Source organism: Dama dama, chromosome 4 (genome assembly GCF_033118175.1).
Source record: "Dama dama isolate Ldn47 chromosome 4, ASM3311817v1, whole genome shotgun sequence".
Taxonomy (NCBI): Eukaryota; Metazoa; Chordata; class Mammalia; order Artiodactyla; family Cervidae; genus Dama; species Dama dama.
The window spans coordinates 71,959,801-71,976,405 of record NC_083684.1 but is presented as its reverse complement, the minus strand read 5'-3'; positions in this window follow the sequence as shown (position 1 = coordinate 71,976,405).

The following is a 16,605-nucleotide window of genomic DNA, read 5'->3' as shown; positions in this document are numbered from 1 at the left end:
CCATGGTATGAGTGGTGTAGGGACATGTTACCTGTGGTCCGGTCGAGGATGGATGTGGGAAGGGCTGAATCTCCCAGAGGAGTTACAGATAGACATATCCAGCAGTCTTTAGCCAATTGTGTGTTGGAAGCATTGAGAAGGGTATGGGTTAAATTAAGGGTCTGGAATAGATAGTTGAGGTTAGGATTTTGAAGGAGTTCATGGGTCAGAGGAAGAAGGGAGGATAAGAAGATGTTAAACAACATTTGGGAAAGTGAATATAAGATAGATTACTATGAAAAAGCTGAGCGCCAAAGAATGGATGGTTTTGAACTGTGGTGTTGGAGAAGACTCCTGAGAGTCCCTTGGACTGCAAGGAATCCAACCAGTCCATCCTAAAAGAGATCAGTCCTGGTGTTCATTGGAAGGACTGATGTTGAAGCTGAAACTCCAATACTTTAGCCACCTGTTGCGAAGAGCTGACTCTTTGGAAAAGACCCTGATGCTGGGAAAGATTGAGGGCAGGAGGAGAAGGGGGCGACAGAGGATGAGATGGTTGGATGACATCATTGACTTGATGGACATGGGTTTGGGTGTACTTTGGGAGTTGGTCATGGACAGGGAGGCCTGGCGTGCTGCGATTCATGGGGTCGCAAAGAGTCGGACACGACTGAGCTACTGAGCTGAACTGAACTATGGAAAAGAATTGGATTTCAAGGGGTAAAAGTTATAAGAGGTCCCCTGCAGCCACAGGGTGAAGATGTAATCTTTGACGTGTTCGAACGTCGATCCTTGAGGACTCGAGACCCAGATATCTGCCAGAAGTTGTTCCAGGAATAATTGCAGCCGTGAAACCAACAGGCTCATCCGTCGCCAGTTGGGGCCAGTGGAAGCCGTGCGAACTTTAGAGTTGTAGGGCCTGTGTGAGAAACTTGGTAACCATTAGTCTGGCAAGCATTTTCATCATTGGGCTTCATAACCTTTTTTAACTGAGTGATGTATACCCAAGGCTTGATTTCTTTTAATTTTGCAGTGGTAGGGGTCAGCAGAATTACCGTGTAGGGACCTTGCCATTTTGGGGTTAGATCTGAGTGGGACTGAGTTGTCATATAAACTCTGTCTCCTATTTGAAGGGATGGGTATGGAAGATTGGGATGTGGTTGAGGAAGTCATCCATATGTTGCCAAAGGGCATCTCGTATCTGGGCAAGTAAAGGAAAAGGAAGGTGGGATGGCAGTTTGGGACTATCCTGGGAGTGGGGAAGACCCAAAGGTATTATGGGCCTCCCATACATGGCCTCGAATGGACTGATATTTAAGGGGGTTTTTTTGGTAAGGCCTGGACCTTTAAGTGGGCTAAAGGGAGGAGTTTAGTACAGTCTTGATGAAATTCTATTGTTAATTTGGTCAGAGTTCTTTTAGGACTCAGCTCTCTCAATCTTTCCGGAAGACCAGGGATGATAAGGAATGTGAAACCTCTAAGGAACTTGAAGGGCTTGTGCAATATTTTGGTTGATTTGGGATGTGAACTGGGGCCCATTGTCAGACTGGAGGGAGGAAGGCATTCCAAACCTGGGGATGATTTCAGTAAGAATAAGGTGAGCCACAGTAGGGGCTCGCTTGTTAGTAGTCGGGAAAACCTCAATCCATCCAGAAAATGTATCTACGAAGACTAGGAGAAATTTAACCCTTTTTATGGGTGGCATGTGGGTGAAACCTGAGTTAGGAATCCCCTCTCCCTCCAGATTGTAATGTTAGAATGTAATATGTTATAGACATACTTGGAGTCAGTGTAAATGTTTATCTTTTGGTCTTTGGCTAGGATCAAAGCTTGTGTAAGAGCTATCAGTTCAGCCTGCTGTGAGGATGTGTGAGCCGGGAGTGTGGCTGACTTGATGAGGCAAGGGGGGATTGTCGGACTATCCCTGAACTATAGCGTATCCAGCCCCGAATGAGGCTTGTTTCTGGGCACTGCCCTCTGTGAACCAGGATGAGACTGTGGGGTCAGTAAGGGGCTGATCAGTTATATGTTCAAAGGGATTAAGTGTCACACAGTCATGAGATAGGTGTCCTGCTTCTGGATCTGGTGTAGGGAGTAAGTTAGCAGGATTAAGAGGTTTACAAGGCATAAAAGAAAGGGATAGGTCAAGGAGGTGTGCCTGGAGGATTTGTAGTTGAGCAGGAGGCAGAGAAAGGAAAGCCTGATAAGAGTACATCTTTGAAGGAACGAGGTGAGCATACATTTAGAGGAGCATTTCCGGTTAGTTTTTGGGCTTCAGGTATTAAGAGGGTGGCTGCAGCTAAGGCCTGGAGACAAGGTGGCCATCCGAGCATGATGGGATCGAGTAGTTTAGATAAGTAAGCTAGAGGCCCCCGTGCCCCCCCCCCCCCCCCCTTTTGGCACAGAATCCCTAAGGCATGTCCTTGTCGAGAATGTAGAAAAAGGAAAAAAGGCTTGGTGTAATCAGGTAAGTAAAGAGAAGGGGCCTGTAGTAAATGTTTGATGAGAGTTGGTATGGGGGTGTGGAGAGAGGTGGGAGCCAACAAGGGTCCATCTAAGTTTCCTTGAGTAGCTTGGTAGAGAGGTTTTGTGTGGAGGGCAAAATTTGGGACCCATATTCAGAAGTTTAATAGACCTAATAGAGAAAAAAGTTCCCTCTTGGTTTGGGGCCTGCGGGTCTGTGTCAAGGCTCGAAGTCTTTGAGCAGGATTATTTTGGATATGGGAGTGAGAAGCAATCCCATGTAACTGACAGTGGTGGAAGCAATTTATGCTTTGGAGAGTGAGACTCTCCAGCCCCAGTTGCCGAGGGCATTTAATACTGTCACAGTGTGGACTAGGCAGTTACAGCGAGAGGAACAGTAAATCATCTACATGTTGGAGTAAGGTAGTAGAGCCTGAGTCTAAAGTCTGTAGGTCTCTTTGGAGGGCTTGACCAAAAAAATGAGGGCTATCTCTAAACCCTTGTGGTAAAACAGTCCAAGTTAATTGTTGAGATTGATATGTGTCTGGGTCCGTCCAGGTAAAGGCAAATAGGAGCTGTGAGAAGTGGTGTAGAGCTATAGTAAAGAAAGCATCTTTGAGGTCCAGTACTGTGAAGTAGTGTGTCAGGGGAATATGTGAGAGAAGGGTGTAGGGATTAGTGACCACGGGGTGTACGGTATTATGGCCTCATTGATCTTGGGAAGATCTTGAACTAGACCCCAGGAGTGGGGTCCCTCTTTGACTGCCAGTATAGGAGTATTACGAGAACAGATAGGCCTCAAAAGGCTGACTTTGAACAGTTGGGAGACTATTGGTTTAAGTCTTTGTCGGGATTTTGTGGGCAGGGTATAGTGATTTGGGGTTATGACCTGAGAGAGATTTTTAAGAAAGACCTGCATGGGGGAATGGTGTTGGGCTACTGATGGGGCTTCAGTGTCCCAGACCTGAGGATCTATCGGGGGAAGGTCAGGGGGCAGGTTTTGGGAGTGAGGGCTGGCCACAGGTTCGGGTGTCATTTGGATGCAAAGAAGTGATATGGGGTCTAAGGATGGGAGGTTTATAGAAGTTTGTAGCTTAGCCAGAAGATCACGTCCCATCAATGCCATTGGGCATTGAGGAACTACTATAAAAGAATGTGTTAGTGTTGTTTTGCCAAAGGAACAAAGAGGAGGGGTTATTTTGGGATAAAAAGGGGTGCCTGAGACCCCTTCGATGGCCACTTCTGAAGGTTGGAGAGGGCCCCAAAAGGAGGTTAAAAGTGAAAAGGCCACTCCAATTGTTATAGCCACGCATTCCGGGAAACAAACTCACTCAGAAGGACAATGCAGATAGTGAAGTGCAGTTTATTACACCGGCGGGCCCAAGGCAGAGTCTCCTCTTAGCCAAGGACCCCAACTAGCATTTGTGAAAATCTTTTATACCCCAAGTGTACGTGTCCAAACCCACTACCCCAATTCCCTTGAGACTTACATAAACAAAGGAAGGGTAAATACAACTACAATAACCCCATCATTCACGTGTTATGTGTTCAAACAGTCAATAATCAATAAGCCTGCAGTTACATTCCAAATAGTTAATAACCAATAAGCCTGTGCTTACATTCTGATAGATAGTGTCCGGAGGCAGGGGTGATTAGTGTCTGTTTTCTCTTCTTCAAGATTCCCCTGCCCAGAGGGGGGTCTTATCCTTCCATTGTCATTCCCACAGGCGCTAAGCACAGAGTTCAGAGTCCACTGGAGAGGTGGCCGCGCACGATCAGCACAGACAGGCCTCAGATGGAGTCCAGGCCCTATGAATTCCTTCTTCACAATGTCTGTTAGGAATGAGACTTTGTGTCCGGCCACTGTGCCAATTACCCAAAGCTCTGAGTTCATCTGTATGGGGACTTGGGGTCTGGAGCTTGGGTTCCATCACTGGAATAACTCAGGCACAATTGGATCATCTCTTACCTCATCTGAGGAACCATGGTCTGGGTGCCAGGGCCCCCCTGAATCTGGTTTCCAGCCCATTGTTGTTGGGCCTGGGGTGGACCCTGAGGTTTGATGGGTAGTGTCTGAGGAGAATCCTTTTTCCAGTGCCCCCATTGTTTGCAGGTGGAGCAGGGTTTGGTGGGTGGCCGGAGGTTTGGGCAGGACTTAGCCCAGTGTCCCGTTTGGTTACATCTGAAGCAGGGGCCTGGAGAGTTAGGTCCCATACCGGTAGGCCAAGGTTGATGGGCCAAAGGGGTTGAATTTTTTTCTTTACTAGCTGCAGCGAATAAAGCATATTTGGCCTTTCTTTCCTTTTCTTTTTTCGCTTCTTCCTCCCCATCGTTGAAAACTTTAAAGGCTGTTTCTAGGAGATCTTGTTGAGGGGTTTCGTGGCCCTTTTCTAACTGGCTTAATTTTTGGCGAATATCGGGGGCTGACTGGCATATGAACTGGGCGTGTAGGTACAGAAGTCCAGCAGGTCTTGAACAGCTGGGTCAAGGAATTCTGGAGATCAGCCAGAGGCTGGGACTGCCTGGGAGCTGGGCAGAATCAACCTTAATGTCCATTTTTTTCTTCGGGTGAGAGAATTCTTTGTTTTGCATAGAATGGTGAGGACTCGGATGGGAGTTTTAACTCCAGGCTATTTTGAGCCATGTAATTTTCCTTCAGTATAGGGTTGCCAAATCTATTTTCAAAAAAGGGGGGATGTACATCTTGGAGTGTTTTTTAAAAGCTTTATTTAGGTATAATTTACCTGTAGTAAAGTGTACATCTTTAAAGTGAAATATTGAGACTTTCCTGGTGGTACAGTGGATAAGAACCCACCTGCCAATTCAGGGGACACAGGTTCAATCCCTGGTCCAACAAGATTTCACAAGCCTTGAGGCAACTGAGCCTGTACACCACAACTACTATTTACTTTCCTTTATAATAGATACCTTTACATTTTCTATAATTTATATGATGGAATCCTTAAGTGTTGCTTTTTATTCTGTAATTATTTTATGTGATGTTATATTTGTAATATAGATGTTATGTGAGTGGTTCATCACCCTCCTTTTTCTTGGTTCAATCCTCATGAGATATACTGCTATTTAACCATTCACTTGTTCATGACAAACCTAGACAGCATATTAAAAAGAAGAGACATTACTTTGCCAACAAAGGTCTGTTTAGTCAAAGCTATGGTTTTTCCGGTAGTCATGTATGGATGTGAGAGTTGGACTATAAAGAAAGCTGAGTGCTGAAGAACTGATGCTTTTGAACTGTGGTGTTGGAAAAGACTCTTGAGAGTCCTTGGACTGCAAGGACATCAAACCAGTCCATCCTAAAGGAAATCAACCCTGAATATTCATTGGAAGGACTGATACCAAAACTCCAATACTTCAGTCACCTGATGCGAAGAACTGGCTGACTGGAAAAGACCCTGATGCTGGGAAAGATTGAAGGCAGGAGTAGAAGGGGACGACGGGGGATGAGATGGTTGGATGGCATCACAGACTCAATGGACATGAGTTTGAGCAGGCTCCAGACATTGGTGATGGACAGGGAAGCTTGGCATGCTGCAGTCCATGGGGTTGCAAAGAGTCAGACACGACTGAGTGATTGAAATGAACTGAAACATTCACTTGTTTATGTGCATTTTGGATATTTCCAGATTTTGACTGTAGAAAATAAATTGGTGCAAACATTTGTATACAGTTTTTATAAGGATATTTATTTCATTTATTTTTTGGTCAAAGAATATTGCTGTGTCTGAATCATGAGGCACGTGACTATTTAGCTTTTGAAGAAGCTAACAATTTGTGACCTAATAATTGTGGTTTTTTTAACATTCTTTCCAGCACTGTATGAGGGTTCCAGTTTCTCCACATCCTAGTGAATACTTAATTTGGTCAGTCGTTATTAATTTTAGCCCTTTTAGTAAGTTTATCATGCTGTCTCACTGTTTTGTTTTTCTGTAAGAATTCACGATTAGCATTTTTCCCCAGATGTTTGGTCTCTTTTTTCATTTGCTCTATCTTGTGAAATACCCACTTTTATCTTCTGCCTACTTTATAAACTTTGGCATTTTCATGTGTGTTTTTTTTTAACAAGGAGGACAAAGATGTACATTGAAGAGTCATCCATCTTCACTTGTTGAATAATGTGATTGTTAAGATTTGCTTTCAGTGCTGGAAGAATGTGTCCTGAGTTTTTTCAGTTTTTATTATGCACAGTGTAATGGACACATGTACCATACATTTTTTAAGATTAATATACCCTGGGAATTTCCTGATGGTCTAGCAGTTAGGACTTTGCTCTTTCACTGTCTGAGGCTCAGGTTCAGTCCCTAGTGGGGGAACTAAGATCTCACAAGCCTCATGCCACACTGCCCAAGCGTGGGAAAATAAAGATTAATCGGCCCCTAATATATCGTTCATCAATTTCTGAAGTCCAGACTGAATAATAAACCCTTGCTTTGTAGTGTTTGCCCATTTTCCTGCTCCATTATGGGGGACGGTGGGTTGGAGCAGGACTGTTAGATGGATTAAGTGCCATCAGGCTGGACAGTACATCTCAAAAGCCCAGTGTGGAGGGAAATAGGAGGGCAGGGGTCAGTCTCTCCAAGCCTGGGTCAGGCAGCCTGGGTTTGCAGCCTAGTTGGGTTCACATCCTGGATCCCTTTGCCTTGACTCACAGAGAAATGACAGCCACCCACCCTCTACCCTCCCTGACCTCCTGGAAGCAGGGATAGGGAGAGATCCTGTCGCCTGGTCTTTAGAGGAGCTGAGGAGCCGAGGCGCCCGTTCCCCGTTAGGAGGGTGTGGCAGTGGTGACACATTGCGCCCAGCCACCCTGCGCTCCTCCCGACGCTCACAGTCCAAGCTGATGCCCTGGAACCGCCCTCAGGGCGGCCAGTGCTACAGGACACTGAGGTGTCAACGCGGGTTTTCCACCTGAGAATCTGCAGGTGACTTATTGGAGCGCCTTCAGGCTCAGTTCCTGACTGGGATTTGCGGGCAAATCTTCGTGAGAATCAATAGAGACTGGGACTTGACCATGCAGGGTCCACAGGTTCCATCCCGGGTAGAGGATCTAAGATCTCACGTGCTGCCGGGCACGCCCACGCATTACAACTGAAGGGCCAACATGCTGCAACTAAGATCAGACACGGTCAAATACATGAATATTAAAAACAAAAAAAGCACCCCTAACTCAAAGACCCCGCGGGAGTAGATGTGAGTCTTGTCCCCCGCTCCCTTGCTGGGTCACCTGCAGTAAATTTTGTACTTTCTTTCATCGCCACCAGGTGGCACTAGATCGGCTTTGTGGAGCCAGTGGACTAAGTTCCATTTAGCAACACAAACACTTGGGTGATCCATTGCAGACTGATCCCACAGATTCTAGTGTGGCTCCTTTATGAGGAAGAAAAGCCGCGTCTCTGTCCTTAGAACTGGAATCATCGTTTTCCAGCGACGCTCATTGTGGAGCTTAGCCTTTTCTCTTTCTCCTGAAAGTCTCATAGGGAGAGCCCTTGCCCGTGACTTGCGCGTGTGTCCGAACCACATTACCCAGGATGCTCAGAGTAAAGGGCAGCATGGGTAACGAATGAATTATCAGGAAACGGGCAGTTTCCGTTTAAAGAACACTTCGTTGGGGCGGGGCTTCTGGCCTCTTCCCTAAGGCGGCCGTTTTAACTGCTCTAGGTTTGTTCAGGTCCGGAGGCCTGTTAGGACCGGGCGATGGGACCGAGAACGTTCAATGGGAGGGGCTGTCGTCGCTGCACAGAGACGAGTCTGAGCTTCGGCGACGCCGCCCGGGGACCACCTCGCCCGAGTCTCCCCACCGTTCCTGGCCCCGCTCCGCCCAGAGTCGCTGGCGACCAGCCTCAGGTAAACGTCGTCCTCCGGGCTCGCACCGCCATCACCCCACCGGACACGAAAGCCCCGAGTGCGAGGCTCCTGCTCATGTGCCCGCAGCCCAGGCCGCGGGCTCCAGGACGGTGAGGCGGTCGTGGGTGGGAGCCCTGTGTGTGAGGAACTGTGTGATGGCGCGTGGGACAGGGTGATGGGCGGAGGGACCCGCAGTTGCAGAGGCTTGGAGGCCGGACTGTGGCTGGAGGATTCAGGAAACCTGGACCCATCTGATGTCTGCAGGACCCAGACAATGAGAAGCGGAGTCATGCCCGGACTGTCAGGCTGAGGGTTGTATCTTTATTGTTGGGACGTAAGAAGGTGTGGGGAGAAGGACATGGCAACCCACTCCAGTATTCTAGCCTAGAGAATCCCATGGACAGAGGAGCCTGGTGGGCTGCTGTCCATGGGATCACACAGAGTCGGACACCACTGAAGCGACTTAGCATGCATGCATGCATTGGAGAAGGAAATGGCAACCCAGTCCAGTATTCTTCCCTGGAGAATCCCAGGGATGGAGGAGCCTGGTGGGCTGCCGTCGCACAGAGCCTGTGGGGTCGCACAGAGTCGACACGACTGAAGCGACTTAGCATCAGCAGCAGCAGGAAGGTGTGGAAAGTTTTGAGCAAAAAGGGGAACAGGATTTACATTTGCTTTTAAAATGTTTCCCAAGGCTATTCAAAGGAAAAACAGATTTGAGGGGAGTGATGAGAACGCTGAGGCACTAGGAGGTTGAATTTTCGTTCAAGGTCACACTGCTGGTAAGGAGTGACAAAGTGCACGGAGGCACAGAGGTCAGACAGGTCAGACGACCAAACTGAGGTCAGCTGGCTCGAGCTAGGCAAGGATGCGTGTGGGGTGGCATGAGCCTCAACCTTTCTGTCCCCACTGTTACGTTTTTCTAAGGTCTGCCTCTTTCCACAGAGTCCCAAGGCTGCAGAAGTACTTAGAGAACAAAACGGTTATGTAGAGGGTGTCTTAGTTCCTTTCTGGCTCTAACCCTCATTCAGATATTTTCTGGTTTGTGGTGTCCGGGGACTCTTAGGTGCTGTTTTCCCAATCCTTGGCTCTGGGCGCCCTCGAGAAACGCCATGCCCAGAGTCTTAAGTCCATATTAGAGGTTATATGGAGGTATTTCCATTTCTGGAAACCATCGTAAAGTAGTGTGGAAAGTTAACCCAGGAGTTGGTACCGCCATGTGCAAATACTTAGTATTAAAATTAAGGTGGGAGTGTTGAGGAAGCACAGGTCTCCTTATCTGGTATGAACACAAAAAGAAATAGAGGATGAATACCTGAGAAATTGAGCATCTATTCTGGAGGTATTGGGTGGTTTCCATCAGAGGAGGGAGGTGATATTATCACAGTCTTAAAAAGTTATCTCTGACTGTATGTAGAGTGGAGAACAGACCGTGGGAGTGAGAGGAGTGAGGCAAATCCCGGTAGAGGCTACTGACATAGTCTAGGTGAAAGTTAATGGGCCAGAGTTGTGGTTTAGTAGATGAGGTTGATGGAGAAGGAAATGGCAACCCACTCCAGTACTCTTGCCTGGAAAAATCCCATGGACTGAGGAGCCTGGTAGGCTGCAGTCCATGGGGTCGCTAAGAGTCGGACACGACTGAGTGACTTCACTTTCACTTTCATTCATTGGAGAAGGAAATGGCAACCCACTCCAGTGTTCTTGCCTGGAGAATCCCAGGGACGGGGGAGCCTGGTGGGCTGCTGTCTATGGGGTCGCACAGAGTTGGACACGACTGAAGCGACTTAGCAGCGCAGAGCAGATGAGGTTGAAGTCTGGATGCATGGTCTGAAAAGGGGCAACTAGGTTTTCTAGTTTGGATGGTGAGAAGTGAAACAGAGAAATCAGAGATTACCCCAGGGTGTTTGGTCTTAGATCTATCTGTAGGGATGGAAGCTCCAACTGAGATGAGGAAGTTGATAGTGTAAGTAATAATCACTGGGTTTATCAGAAGCTTTATTTTGACCATATTAAGAGTCTGAGGTACTTCAGGGAGCAGTAAGTGGAGGCATCAAATTGGCAGCTGGACTCACAAACTGGGAAATCGAAAGAGGGGTTCAAGTGGAGCTATCCAAAATGTGGTAGCTACTATGTGCACCTGAGTGAGTGAGCTGTGGTCACATCTAGGAGGTATAATCTTCATGTTATAGTCCTAACGCTGTTCAGGGAGCAGGAAGTGGAGGATAGAGGCTGAGCACTGGGGCTCTTGCTTGAGTACCTGAGTGATGGTATTGGGTTTCTTGGTGGCTCAGATAGTAAAGAATCTGCAGTGCAGGAGACCTGGGTTCGACCCCTGGGTCAGGAAGATCCCCTGGAGAAGGGAATGGCAACCCACTCCAGTATCCTTGCCTGGAGAATTCCATGGACAGGAGCCTGGCAGGCTACAGTACATAGGGTTGCAGAGTCAGACACAACTGAATGACTATCGCTTTCACTTTTCAAATGCAGTTGAGGGAGGTATATGGCCATAAAGGTAGGGTGTGTCAGACATGACAGCCTGGTAAGTGGCCAAGGCTTCCAAGAGAAGAGTAGATATGAGTTGGATGCCAAGGCATAGCAGTGATTGAGGCAGGATGACATGCAGACCAGAGCTATTGCTTCTTCACTTCACTAGGGACTCAACAAGATTTTGTGAGGATTTTAATGGGGTCTGGAGTGATTCATTCGGCCTGGTGGATATGGACAGAGGCAAATACTGTCATTTTTGGTAATTAGTGGGATTGGGGTGACTTGAATGAGGGTTAGCTGGACAGAGAAGGCTGTCATTGCTGAAGGACAGCGAGAGCTGCACAGAAATGGAAGAGGGCCATGGGCATCCAAGATTGACTGGTGGGTTTGTCTGGCTTAGTCTTAGGCAAGGAGCAGCCATGCAGGAAGAGAGGCCATAGAAGGCTTAGATGTTTCCACCCTCAATGGGCGCTGTGGGAGGTCTAAGCTAGTATTGAATCCTGTCTGAATTTGCTGAGCAAACCTGGGTGCTTTCTGCAAAGTTGTATTTTAAGACCTTAAATTAAGGACTTCCCTGGTGGTCCAGTGGTTAAGAATCCACCTGCCAATGCAGGGGACATAGGTTCGATCCCTGGTCTGGGAAGATCTCACGTGCCACAAGGCACTAAGCGGGGCACCACAACTACTGAGCCCATGTTCTAGAGCCATGAGCTGCAGCTGCTGATCCCTTGTTCAGTTATACTTCTCCTGAGAGGAGTGGGCTCACCTTGATGAGGTTCAGGGACGCTTGTACCTTGATGCTGGGGAACCTTGAACTTAAAACCTCCCTGGGTGAGGTCCTCACACCTACCTCTGTGTCCAGAGGTATTCCCTGCTCTCTCTTTTCACCCGAGAGCCTGGTCTGCCCTTCCTACATCAGAACCACGGACAGTGTGTCCTTCCCCAAGTCCCTAAGTAGGTGCTGGGGTTAGTTGGATAAGGTGTGTGCACTGCCCTCTTCTCTCCTTGAAAAGCCCCAACTTCTGCTTCCATGAAGCCTCACAAAGAATGATTCAGGGTCAGCCATCTACTGGTCACTGTAATGGATTCTATTTTGCTTGCCCTCTGCCTGCCCTGGTGACTTTGTCCAGATCTAAAGCACTCTAGTACCCTAGATCCTATTTCTCTCTTGTAGCTGACATTTCCTCACGCTTGCCCATGCCAGGATTTGCCATCATTGACATGTTTACTAATTACGTGGACCATCATCTTTTCTTGCAAGACTCTCTGAAGTTTTCTGTAATAGTTTTCTTTCCTGTGTACTACTGTGTGCTGAGTTATTCTGGCCTAGTACTGGCTGCACTTTGTAACGTCTTTCTCTAAGTAATTGCATCCCATGGTTGCCATGTGTATTTGCTCATCTCGGGAGTAGGATGGAGTGCATTCAGTGGTTCACAAATGACTGTTAATCCAGTCACAGCAAGAAGCATCAGGAGGCTCCTGGTCTTAAATGGCATCTCGGGGAGGGCATGACATCCAGGCTGTGTTCAAATTATAGGAGAAGCTTACTGTGTTTCTTTAGTATTTTGTGCCAGTTCTAGCAGCCACACCTCATTTCTGGTGTTGCTTCCCCATTCTTGACATTTTGATGACTTGTCTACTCTGCCTGTTCTACTCTTACATCCTCACCTCTTGGACTCTCACCTGCTTTTCTTACTGCTCCTTCTGCAGTGCTCTCCAATGTTGACTTTTACATATTGTGTCATGAGGTGTGCACCTATCTGAATAGTCCTTGAGCACAGACTATTCTATTGCACTTGGATATTCTTGGTCCTGGACTTACCCTTCTACTCTAGTGGTCATGTGTCACCAGCAAACAGGAACCCTCTGGAAATTACTTGCAGATACACTGGTTGTAGGCCCTGTTCTCCTCCAGATATCCCATTCCATAGCTGTGTCCTTCACCTTGCGAGGCCTTCCCCATTCTGTGCTCTTTATTTCCTAGTACAGCAAAGCGGCCTGATCCTTAGCCTGCATCACCTCCCTGGTCCTGTAGACAAGCCCATGGACTTGAGTTTGTGTTCAGGTGGCCCTCTCCAACCATGTACTGTGTTATCTAGCATCATCTACAAGAGTGCATGATAGAAATGTACATGACTCTGCAATGTGAAGAGGCAACAGAAGTTTTCAGAAGGCAGATGGAAGAGCACAAAACAGAAATACAATGGCATTATAAATTTTAAGTTTCATTATGTGTCTAAACACACATCCATTCTTCTGGATTCCACTAAATAGTATGAAGAACAGAGAGAGAGAGAATGTCTGACATCTAGGACCTGTCTTGACTTCAGCTCAGTAACATTTCCTCATTTTGCCAGGAGCAAATCCATATGGAGAAGATTCGAAGTCTGGGAAGCCACTCTAGATGGCTCATCATTTTCCTGTGTTCCCTTTTTATGAAACCTGAATACAAGGTCACTGCATACATTTAGTAAATTATCTCTGACAAGGTGTGATCTTGGATCAGAGATCAAGAACAAACACATGGGGTAAAACAAAGGAAAGAGAAGAGGGACAGAGAGGGAAAATGAGAGAGATGAATTATGGTAGAAATGACACATAAATATCAGGAAGTGGCACAGTTCTGAAAATGAGAGACTGTTAGAGTTATATAGTTTGTGAACATGGGAAACACTATAATATTTTAGGTCAATTAATTTTTCAAGGTATAGAGAATGAGAAGCAGTTCATGAGAAAGAATAAGAAGCAAGCTATAAAGAGTGAAACTATGATCTAGACTTATGAAAATCCAGATTCTTAGACAGATGGGAAGGTATGATAAATCTTCAACAATGAAAATTTAAAATGGACATAACTGAAAGTAAGTAACTGAGGGAAAATACATTTTCTAACACAACTGAAGTGAGATAGTTTTCAAAGGAGAATGATCAAAATAGAACTCTAATAAAGGTTTATTTTGCTAAGTCAACAAACTGTCTGCCCTGCTGTCCAGAGAACTGATAGAAGCAGTGTTTGCAAGTAGAGTGGATTCATAAAGAGAGGAAAGTTTCTTCAAAAACAGCAGCAACAGGAGCAGCCTGACACTGCTGTGTTCCATGTTGGGGCATTACTGTGACTCTATGAATCCCAGTCCATGTGGGCTGTAAGACTGGCACCCCCCTCCCTCAGGATATCTGAGGTTCTGTTTCTGTACAGAAGAGAAGGCAGGGCGGGGCCCTGTGGATCTGAATGTGACTAGAGCTCTCTCACACCTTCCTTCTAGAATTGTGACCTCATATTCTGAAACTCTTCTTAGATTCAGCGTCCACTTGGATGATGATATTGCACCTTCCTTTCCATGAATATGAGATGTCTCTTCCATTTATTTAGTTTTTCTTTGATATCTTTTATCAGAATTTGGTAGTTTTCTCCATATAGCTCTTGTATATGTTTTGTTAGATTTGTACCTGAGTATTTAATTTTGGGGGATGCTAATGTAAATGGTAATATATTTTAAATTTTAAATTCCATTCATTCACTGCTGGCATATAGCAACAACCTTGCTATAATTTCTTACTGGATCGAGGATTTTTGTTGTTGTTGATTCTTTCAGGTATTATACATAGAGACATTCTTATCACTTGTTTACAGAGACAGTTTTATTTCTTTCTTCCCAATCTATACCTTTTCATTTTATTTTCTTGTCTTATTGAATTAGCTAGGACTTCCAGGACATTGCTGAAAAGCAGTGGGTGGCAGGACATACTTGCCTTGTTCCTGATGTTCATGGAAAAGCTTTGAACTTCTCACAAGTAAGATTAAGCAGCAGTTTGCTTCTAAGTATATCTGATCATCTCTGCTTTTGTTTATTTGAAATTAAATGCATCATTTTGAGTAAGGTCTTTATTTCACAACCTGATACTTATTATGCTATGTTTATTATGTCTATATTTATTATATTTTTGTAGATTTTCTTCAAATGTTGGGATTTTCTCAAATGTTTTTGCTGCATCTATGATATGACCATGTGATTTTTCTTCTTTTAGCCTGTTAATGTGATTGTTGTTGTTCAGTTGCTCAGTTGTGTCTGACTCTTTGCGGCCCCATGGACTGCAGCACGCCAGGCTGTCCATCACCATCTCCCAGAGCTTGCTCAAACTCATGTCCATCATGTCGGTGATGCCATCCAATCATCTTGCCCTCTGTCGTCCCCTTCACCTACCTTCAATCTTTCCCAGCATCAGGGTCTTTTCTAATGAGTCAGCTCTTTGCATCAGGTGGCCAAAGTTAATTTGTATTTGAATATTAAACTAGCCTTGCATACCTAGGATAATTCCACTTGGTTGTGGTGTATAATTCTTTTTATGCATTGTTGAATTTGCTTCTGTGCCCATGAGAGATATTGGTCTGTAGTTTCCTTGTAATGTCATTGTCTGGTTTTGGTGTTAGAGTGATGTTGGGCTCATAGAATGAGTTAGGGAGTATTTCCTCTGCAGTTTTCATCTGGAAGAGATTGTAGATAACTGGTATAATACCTTCCTTAAATATTTGGTAAAATTCACCAGTGAATCTCTCTGGGCCTGGTGCTTTCTGCTTTGGAAGGTTAGTAATTATTGATGAAGTTAGTTCTTCACTAGAAAGTAAGAATAGACAAGCTGAATAGGCCTGTATCATTTAAAGAAACCAATAAATGCTGTAAAAGCATTTGAGAAAATCTAACACCCGTGATCTCCTGTTTTCCATTTCATTGGTTTCTATTCTAATTTTTATTTCTTTTTCTGTTTTAGATTTAATTTGCATTTCTTTTTAGAGTTTTCTAGGATGGAAGTTCAGACTAATGATTTTGTATCTTTCTTCTTTTTATGCTGTAAATTTTCCTCTAGGCACTGCTTTCTCTGCAACCCACAAGTTTTGGTAAATTGTTTTCATTTAGTTTTGAGCAGTTTGAAATTTGGCTTGAGATTTCTCCTGATTCATAAGTATCCTTGAATTATTTAAAACTGTGTTTTTTCAGCTCCATATATTTTGGGATTTTCCAGCTATCTTTATCTTTTTTATTTCTACTTGAATTCCATTGTGGTCTGAGAGCAGACGTTGTGTGATTTCTATTCCTTTAAGTTTGTTAAGGTATATTTTATAGCCCAGAAAATGTGGTAGTGAATGTTCCATGTGAGCTTGAGAAGAATATGCAATCTGCTCTTTTTGGATGAAGTAGTCTTGTAGATATCACTTATATTAAATTGATTGAAGGTGCTTTGAGTTTAAATATGTCCTTAACTGATTATCTGCCTGCTGGAGCTGTCCACTTCTGGTAGAGGGATGTTGAAGTCTCCCAAATATAATAATGGATTCATTTATTTCTGTTCATCTGGAGCTCTAGGTCCACTTTCACACTCACAAAGCACAGTTAATTTCCTTCTCATAGTTTCCCTCTGAATTCCTCTATATTCAAGCCACAACAGGAGATTGTCAAGTAGAGAATTTCTTCTCCCACTTCAGATCTGCCTGACTTCCACTTCTGTTTCAGCCAGAACAAGTTCTCTACTTTAAGAACTCATGTGATCACATTAGGCTAACCTGAATAATCTCTATTTAAAGTCAAACAATTAGCTACTTTAATTACATCTGCAAAGTTCTTTTATCTTGTAACATAACACACTCAGGGGAGTAACTCCAGGGGTCAGAGCCATAGCCATCAAAACCAGCCATAGTCTCTTTTCCTAATTCACCTCTAGTATTTTATAGCACATTTCATATTTTTATCTCCTCAACCGTAAGTCTGAAATTATTTTTATTTATATAAATCTACTCACAATTTATCCACACATCTCA